This window comes from Amblyomma maculatum, chromosome 7, assembly GCF_055883805.1.
Source record: "Amblyomma maculatum isolate TAMU_Amacu chromosome 7, ASM5588380v1, whole genome shotgun sequence".
In the NCBI taxonomy this organism is placed as follows: Eukaryota; Metazoa; Arthropoda; class Arachnida; order Ixodida; family Ixodidae; genus Amblyomma; species Amblyomma maculatum.
Window position 1 is genome coordinate 114,340,954 of NC_139350.1, and position 9,388 is coordinate 114,350,341.

The window sequence follows — 9,388 nt, forward strand, 5'->3', positions numbered from 1 at the left end:
TGGCGGCCGCTACGGGCAGACACAACACCATCACCAGGACGTGACGGTACCGCTGTAACAGGCGGCAGTTGAGGTGTTGCAGCCTCTTGAGTTCGAGGGTGAGGCTGGAGAAGTGCGGAATCTGCTACCCTCAGCACGAAGGTACAAGGTGTCAACAATTCCGCTGCAAAATCGTTCCTCGCTCCGTTTCGACAACGAAGGACATAGGACGCTGTGCCTTGCTCAGAATTGTAGCACGCACCTAGTCGGTTCGAACCCAGACCTGTTCACCGTAATGATGTAATGGCGATCGCTGACGTGATGACGTCGGTTGAATTCCTTTTCAGTCCTTTTCTTGAAAGAGTCATGTCTGGGGGCTACCAAGTCACTTTCGGGCCAGTGTGGACGAAGCTTTTCATCCAGCTTTGGGACTCTAGTTCTCAGTCGCCTTCCCATTAGGAGCTGAGCTAGGCTGAAGCCACTCACACCTGGTGTATCCCTTTAGCTGAGAAGGGCCATGTAAGCATCGTTTTCCTTACGGAAGATGTGTTTCACAGTCCGGAATATTAGTTCTGCCTCTCCATAAGACTGTGGGTAATGGGGGCTACTGGCAATGGTGTCGAAATCATAAGATGCAGCGAATGCATCTAATTCGCGTTAAACAAAGGGCGGATACCTGTTGCGGTATCCCATGACAGGCGAAGAGGCTTTTGAGCCCCTCAGTGACCACTGGAGCTGTTTTACTTTTCAGTGTCACCACCTCTAGGAACGGGGAGTAGTAGTCCACTAACATCAAGAGTGTTTGAGAGTTGTGGTGAAAGAGGTCCATGCTCAAAACTTCCCAGGGACGAAGAGGGAGGTTTGTAGGAAGTTCATACTAATCACGTAATATTATCGGAGTAGATAATATTTATGAATATCGCTTGTTACAAATACATATTTCGGTTCGACAGGTATGGGAAATTTCTTTGTAAAACTTGCATCTCTTGAACACCGCACTGCAATAGTACACACCAGATGCACTGACACGTGGTTTCTAACACATTTTAGTACAGACTACGAGTTACAATCCCTGGCTCATAATGTTCCCGTTTTTCTCAGCAAATAGAGATACTGTTGGTTTAGTCTTAAGCAGTTTAGAACGTACTTATTGCAAATATAAACTATTCGTATATGTATTTTTACTTTAAATATTATACTCGCCTTTACGAACTTTCTATCTTGTTTAGCTTTTTCCATTGATTTTATTATTGATCACCTTTTTTTTTGTTTTCATATCGTGCTGCAATGACGTATGCATGGTATAACACTTTTGTATGTCATGATCGTATTATTAATGAACTTCTAAAACTTGCTGTTTGCTCCTGCTATGTTGTGTACGGGTTTGCTGGGCCCTTGTCAAGCTGTTTGTACAGCTTTTAGCCCAGGCGACTCTACATTTGTTGGAAAATAAAATTCAATTTTATTCGATTTGAGTGGTTACCATGAATTCACTTGAGAACATCCTTAATCAGGTTCCACAAAAAGTTTCAGTTTGCGGATTTTTTTAAACGTTCCGCTTATATGTCTGAGGCAGTTTTTCAGATAAAAGTAAACTGAATATGTGGAACAACGTTCCCGTTAAATTCTAAAGGTTTCATGTTGAACATACATGTAACTGAAACATCGTTCCACGTTTTCTTCCCGGTGCTTCAACCTATTTTATGGCTTTTCTCCTCGACAGCCCGGCTCAACAGGGGTGCCCAATGTTCTTGGTGGTTGAGCTATTTGATGGCTGCACTGCTCGAAGTCGCTGCCCGGCAAGAGTGCCCAGCTTCTTTCTTGGTTGAATTTCTTGATTGCTGCTCGACATCACCTAACAGAGAGCCAAACGTGCTTGGCTCAGGTTTGCAATCACACTGCAGTTTTTTTGTGTGCTGGGGACACGAATACTGATTCAGTCTCAGGCATTATTAAACTGCATTACAAGAGCTCTTGTACATGCTAGACAAACTTTTCCACCGTCGACATTACTTGGATAGCGAGAGGTATAGTGTTTAATGTTTACTCTCCCCCCCCCATCTGCTCAGAATTATCTATTGTTAGCGGCTGCTGAAGCACTTACAATGAGAGGTAACAAATGTGCAGGGGTTTTGTGAATAGCAGATTGAAATAATTAGAATTATGTTGATCAAATAGAACGATCAGAATTTAGTGCACAGTTTTAAAGAAAAGCGAGCAATGGTACAAAGTGAGCGTCAGTTCGCAAGCTAACGATTAGACATGGTACCTCTTTTGCTGGGCATGACAACCTACACTGGCATGGCTCTTGTACATTTTGCCTCAAAAAGAAGAAATGTGGTCGAGGGCAGACGAGCACGACAAAAAATGAAATAATGTTTTCTTGGGGATGATATTTCATTACTGAGAACCCGTGGTTGAGTGACTTGGAAAATAAAAAAGCAACAGCAGAAGAAAACGTGCAAGTCTAGATACACTGTGACGTAGAGGCGCCGATAAAAGCTTACAGAATAGCAAAATTAGAACAAAATAAATTAGCTGCCAATCCAAGCTTACAGCAAACACCTTAAGGGTGCTTTAATTCCTTCCTTGTGTGCCCTTTACAATTCACCTCTCAACGTCGGGCAGAGCTTTTAAATAAAATAAATGTATTTAGCTTTCCTTTGTTATACAAATTCCAAAAACATTTTACATTTCCATGCTGCTGTTGTCTTTTTATTTTCCTTTCTAAGTAATCACATTCTTCACCCGGCATAAAGTGAAGTAACAGGTTTTGGAAACAAGTTTTTGAGAACCTCTGAGTTCAAACTATTATTATTTCTATAGCTTTGACTTATATCTTGCAAACCACAGCGTCAACTATTACGAACCAGAACCGTTAAGTGTAGTGAGGCACTAGAGCTCGAAATAACGAAAGCTACATATAAGCTGCTATTTAATAAAAGCTATGCGGAGAAAAACATTTGTCATGCGACTAAAAATGCTTGCATGTGAATTATAACAAATATGAGCAAACGATTAAACGAATGCAATCTCAAATGCTCGTGTTTTCCGCTAACTGCAAGGAACGAAGAGGTTACACCAGGAATAAGCCTTGAATTGTGGCTTGTACTATCATTCAAGGAAATAATTTTTTCTTTCAATTACATTATTTATTTTTGCTATGCGGTAAAGCGATATTCACGGTACGTTTCGTGATTTAAAGGAAGGAGATGCGATATTTTTGAAAAGGCACAAGGCAAGCTGAAAAAGTGGCTTAACCATGAGGGATGTAACACTGTAGGAATAACATGAGGAAACATGAAAATTGAGGAAGCAATGGGGTACTATGCTGTGGCTGGCTGGCTAGTTCATGACACAGAAGTATACCGTGCAACTGTGGAAGGAAGAGAAAAGGGGATGTAAATACACTGCCTGTGTGTGTGGCCCATATTCTTTTTCCTGTGACTAGTTCGCTGTATGTTTTGAAAAGTAGGCAGTATGAATTTATTATAGTAGCTACACTTGCAAGAATTTGAGTAGGAATACAAAGATGTGCATGACACAAAAGTAGGTTACAAAGTATGTTACAAGTATCACTTACTTCAGCATTTTCATAGATTTCTGATCACATGCGATTTATACGCGCATGTCTTATACGAATTAAAGACCGTCACATTGCAGAGCAAAAACTGGTTTTGCTATCTAATCTGTAAACCAAGTTGTTTATCTTAGCAGAAACTGTGGCCTGCAGAAACTGCTCCCAAATTTTATTTTGGTGTTCATTTTCTGGCTCATAAAGCAATCAATACCTTACAAGCAGCATATCAAAGTTTGCAGACCTTGAATAAATAGAGCATTTAGCTTAGCAACAAAACTTCGAGGATAGCTTTTACTATTATACCTGAGAGGCACTTGAAGGTTTCGTAATCGGTGCGCACGTTGCACCTAGAGTAGTTCAGCTTCTCCAAAACTGATTCCAGCTTTAAGTCATGAGACATATTGACGTTCAGAGAAAACGGTTTGAAGCAATGCCAAATTTTGGCCAAATAAATTGGGGTACGTCAGGCCGAGGATGAAGTGCATGGTCAAACACAACAACTAAGCTTCTTCAATGCTAGTCTCCGCTGCCAAGCAAACAGTGTTTCTCACTCATGACAGAGTTTTCCTTTGTCATAGAAATACACGGATCAAGGTGAAGCTCCATGATCTGCGTTTTTTAATATCAAAAATTTAAAATAGCTTTTCCTAATTTGGCCGTTTCTGCCCAAAGCTCAAAATACATTTTTAACCTCCTGTCACCAAAAATATTAGCTGGAGTTTACCTTTAGTTAAACCCGGTAGGTTGCGTAGCAAAGCCGAAGTACCTTCTTTTTGTGTTGTTGCTTCTTTTTTGTTTTGTTTTTTTTTTGTTTTCTTCTTCTTAAGGTGAAAGGTGAAATGTAGCTACCGGCCGGGTTCCCGCGACGGGCTGAAAAGTCGCATAGTATTGCTTACGCAATAAAAAATGTATTTCTTCAGGTAACATTTTTCTCCGTCGTTACAACATGTGGTCAGTCGCAGCAGAGATGAATGTGTTCCCGTTTGACTCATACCAGCTGACTGTATAAAAATCATTTCATCCGTTACAATATAATAAACGGGAGTTTCGTTATTTCAATGCTAGATATGTATCTATACCAAATTATGAATATTATAGCGCTGTTAGTTTGCAAAACAAACAACAATGTAGAGTAGGAAATAAGTAATTGCCTGCATGAAAAACTTAGCTCTATACGCCATAGCATTGACAAGTTAGTATTGTTAAGGTGTTACCTATTGGTGTTGTGCCTACATACTTCTTCCATCCAACCTTCTGAATAGCTTCTTCCAGCATGTTGTGAATAAGAGCAAGCAGATGCAGACATGAGAGAGAATCGCAATAAGCTCAAGAAAAGTAGCCGCAATGAATAAAACTGAGCCTAGACATGAAGTTCTCTTCCTAAAGAGAAACATTTACTTGATCCGCAATATTTCCCACTCTCTTGACAAAATTTTCTTTCATTGCGCGGCTTTCGAATTCATAACATGTTAGATGCTGATAAAAAATTTTAGTGACACTGAGCAGTCATAATTATTCTCTTTGCAAAGTTTCAAATATAGTTATGTAATACACTCCTCGCCCCAATATTTTCTCTATAGGTATTTTATATTTAGAGTAATAATGAATTCTTTCCATAACTTGTCCTTCACTACGACTCTGACAAGCATGACGATTTCCAGCCGCAAACAGATACAAAACGCAGACACACGCTACAGCGTTTCACACACAGGGATGATGGTTTTTGTCTTGAGTTTATAATTTGTTTTTTTTTTGTTATTTATTAATTTTTTGTACACCAATACTTATACGGGCAAACATAGATTTTCCATTCTGAGCAATTTGGCATAATGAGCAATCGTTCGTATTAGAATTTTTAAAATAGGTAGTTCATCAACTACACACTAAATTTTCTCATTTACCATAATCAAGCAGTGGCTTTTCATTGTGAACGTAATGACACATTTGATCCCTCCTTTTTGTTTTTATTTCCTCAATTATAGCAATTATTTGTTCAAGTAAACACTCAAAAGTTTGTTGTTTAGCATCCTTAAGTATTCGCTTTTCACTCTGATCATTTTGACCACTTTGATACCTATTTTTCAATTATTTCAATTTTATTGATTAATCAGATAGTTTAAATTTTTTTATTACCATCATCAATCATCCGCTTTTGATTTTGTGCATTTCGACACATTTGAACAATACTTTTCGATTTGTTAACATTTTCATTTCCTTAATGGATCAATGCAGTATAATTATTTCATAAATATGGTCATTTCATATCAGCAAAATCAACCATAAATCAATACAACGACAAATTACTACAATACAATTTTTTTTTTCAACGCAGCCCCCGATTATTTCCGACAAGCGCTAACTACAACTACAACTACAACGCCCACGGCTTTTCGGCCAAACGGGTTGCGGAAGCTCTCGCTTAAAAATTACTTCCCTCGTCTGTTAAAAATTATCTCACCTGCTAAAGGTCCATGCGCCACAGGCGAGTGTCCTCAAAAAATACACCATCCCAAGGGCAATGCAGCATTGGTCACCAGTTTCATGGTGCGTTTGAAGCTACATGCATTGTCATTCACTGTAGCGGCTTCTTCGCTGCCCATTTATATTTTTTGCCACAGTCCAAGGATTAATTCTTTGAAGAATGGTGTTAGAATGACGGATTCTAACGAGATATAAAACACAGCTTTGAAAATTTACACAACCACATGGACACAATATCACTTATCGACTAATATTAGGAGTTGCCAAGGAAATATATCATATGCTGAGATAACGAGTTGTGCTTGAGTTGTACATGACCAATTCAAAAATAGATTGGAATTCTAACAGTGTACAACTTTATACCTACGGACACAATAGTAAATTGATCAGAGTAAAATGTGCCGAATAGTACAGGTAATATGTGTGCCCAATTCGGTGTTCTTTTTCTCTTATAGGGATTAACATAGCAACGCGACAAAGGCTGTGAGGGATGCCTCCGTCGACATCTCGGAAAATTTGGACCATTATGGGTTCTTAATCTCACTTAGCGCCTCACATTTGAGACACGATTTTGGCCTCCATCTAAAAGCGGCCGCCGCCATCAGAATTGAATCTGCGTATTTATGTCCAGCAGCTTTAGTTCTTTGCTTACAGCAGACACTATGCTTCTTAGAGGGCTGCTTTTGCAAAAAAACTTGTGTCAACGTGCCAATAAAAGAGCCCAACATGCAACCCACAACATATTTTGAATGTGTGCGAGATGGCTTGGTTTACGCGAATTAGGAAAACGATACCATCAGTTTGTGACGAGCCATTACGATTTCAAACAAAGCAAAGCGTTGTCAAGCGGTCACCACTTACCTAGGCACTTGGCCATCAGCAGGGTGTCGTGGCGCCAAAAACATTTCGTGCTCTTGATTCGCTTCTAAATGGCATCAATTATCCGCGGCGTTCTGGACTCCAAAAACTAGGAGTCGCAGTCGCCATAGTCCATTTTAACGGAGCTTCGACATCAGGGAGCTTTGGTCTGTTTTTGTTGTGACAAGAAAGGAAGAGCACTGAGGAGCACAACAAAATGAATTGGTACCATCGTAGGGCTGATAAGGGGTTCTCATTCGTGACCATCGGGTAACGCGTTCATGGCTTACCATGATGAAGCGCTTCGCGCCGCTTACGTTGTGCTGCGCGTGGCCGTGCACTCTTGGTGACGCCTCCTGTTGCGTGCGAAAAATTAAGTTCGTGTTTCATGGGCTAGACTGCTATCTTCGACGACTCTCGGGCTCGGCGTCATGGAACAAAGCGTGCAATCATGTCTGCCTGATGGCGGCAGATAAGCTGCAAGATTAGCTTATTTAGCGAGAAATAACTTTCTGTGGCTACGTGCTGCATGATACAAGCGAAGCGTCTTTCCAAGCTTGTTTTGAGCGAACGCTGGTATACACATGCTATCAGTAATGTGGCTGGCGCTTGTCGTAGCGTGAACCACATGGTTGCGGAAACTTGTTCGCAAGCGTTCGTTCGCGTAGCATTGTGACCATGAACTTGTGGGGTAAAGACCTTTCATGTTCTCGCCGGCGTTTTTGCGCCAATTACGTTTATTTGGTTTGGATTATGAGGGTTTGCAATAAAGCAACTTGGCCTGTTTAGAAGGAGGGCTCCATTTACATGCACCCACGCACGCGGCGGCTTGCTTTAGCCTTCACCGATGTGTACAAAGACCGCCGCCGCTACGAATGTGATAATGAGGGCCTCGTACACAACTGTCGGAGTGCCTCAGCCGGAGTACCAATTATTGTTCGAACCCAAGCAAGCCAGTCGCGTTTGCATATAGAGGTGAAGTGTAAAGGGTGCCGGTTTGCTGAGCCGTTTAAACCGCGGTTAGCTCTGGCAGCGCGCTCGGCGCTGACCGCAGATGCCATGGCTCTACATTGTCCTCGAGCATATATGCCGACCCCAGGCGGCGAAATGAGCGGAGCCCATGCAATGCTGAGGGTTTCATTATTTTAATTCGTTAGTATAACACACCATGTTTGCAGAATCTGTCCGCGAAACGTGTCATCAGAGTATTTGCCCGCACCCTCAAAATTCAACCGCCTGGCCACTCGAAATTTTACCTGGTTCGAACTTAACCAAAATAGTTCAATTTAGGTTAATATCAGCAATTCAACGGTGACCTCTAAATGTGGGTGACCCACCCAAATCTTGGCCACTTCGACCCCCAAATTTCCCGTCGCGCAAATTTGATGAGCCTATGTTCATGACAAGTTCACCACCAAAAGAAAATAGATAATAAAGCAAGAATCCATAGTGCAGTGAAGGTAAACAATAAGAAAGGAGTATAGAAAATGCAGTTACGAGGTATATGTTTTGTTTGTGCCTTGTAGAGTGCTGGCTTGAAAATGAAATAATACACAAATAAAAAAGATCAATCTAGGCTGATTAGAAATACAGATGCACTTTAAGAGGTGTAAGGGTCGTAATATAGGACATTCGGTAAAGGGCACCGTATCATCAGACCACCATATTAATTCGTGTGTATGGTACCTACCACGGTTTTCTTTTCCTTGCGTTATCAGCGATGTGACGTAATTTCACAGCACCAATTTCCTTGAGTTGAGGGCCGTTTTTTTCATCACTGTTTGATAGCATGATGCATGAACTTAATCATATAGATGGGCCCTAGGTCAGGTTTTGAAATACTGTCCTCCTGCGTGCGTCACACTCAGCATGTAAATGCACGCGCATTGCTGTTTTGTATATTAGTCATCTTGGCAGCGGTTATTGTGCTCCGAAGTAGAAATAGTTTAGTGGGGAAAAATGGTAAACGATAATTTTGTTTTGCGACAAGACGAATTCCAAGCGCGATAAAGTCATACGCTAAGCTCTCTTTTCCAGTTAGTCATCTGAGCTCCAAACTTCTAACACCATTTCGCTTGTGCATACATGCATGCAATTATGTACAGGCATATTTCTTCCCTGAATTCTCATTGAATCATGTATATTTACTTGGCCTTCTGAGACATAGAATCATCACCGCATTTCAAGTTATCTGGCAATAATATCGGAAGACAACAAACATTTATAAATTCAGCTGTCGAAGCGGCTTCTCGAATAGCACAGTTTCTTTTTCTATTACGCACAGCCATATCACAGCCACCACAAAATACAAAATTATGTAATAAAAAGTCAGCCCAGATAATAAGAGACACACGTGACATCAGTTAACCGGGTTAGAAGCTTGCACCAATAATCAAGAGAACGAAAGAAACCATAATCAAGCCTAATATATTCATCTGCTTTGGTATAGCCTTCGCCAGTGTGTAATATTAAGCATATTTAATAAATACA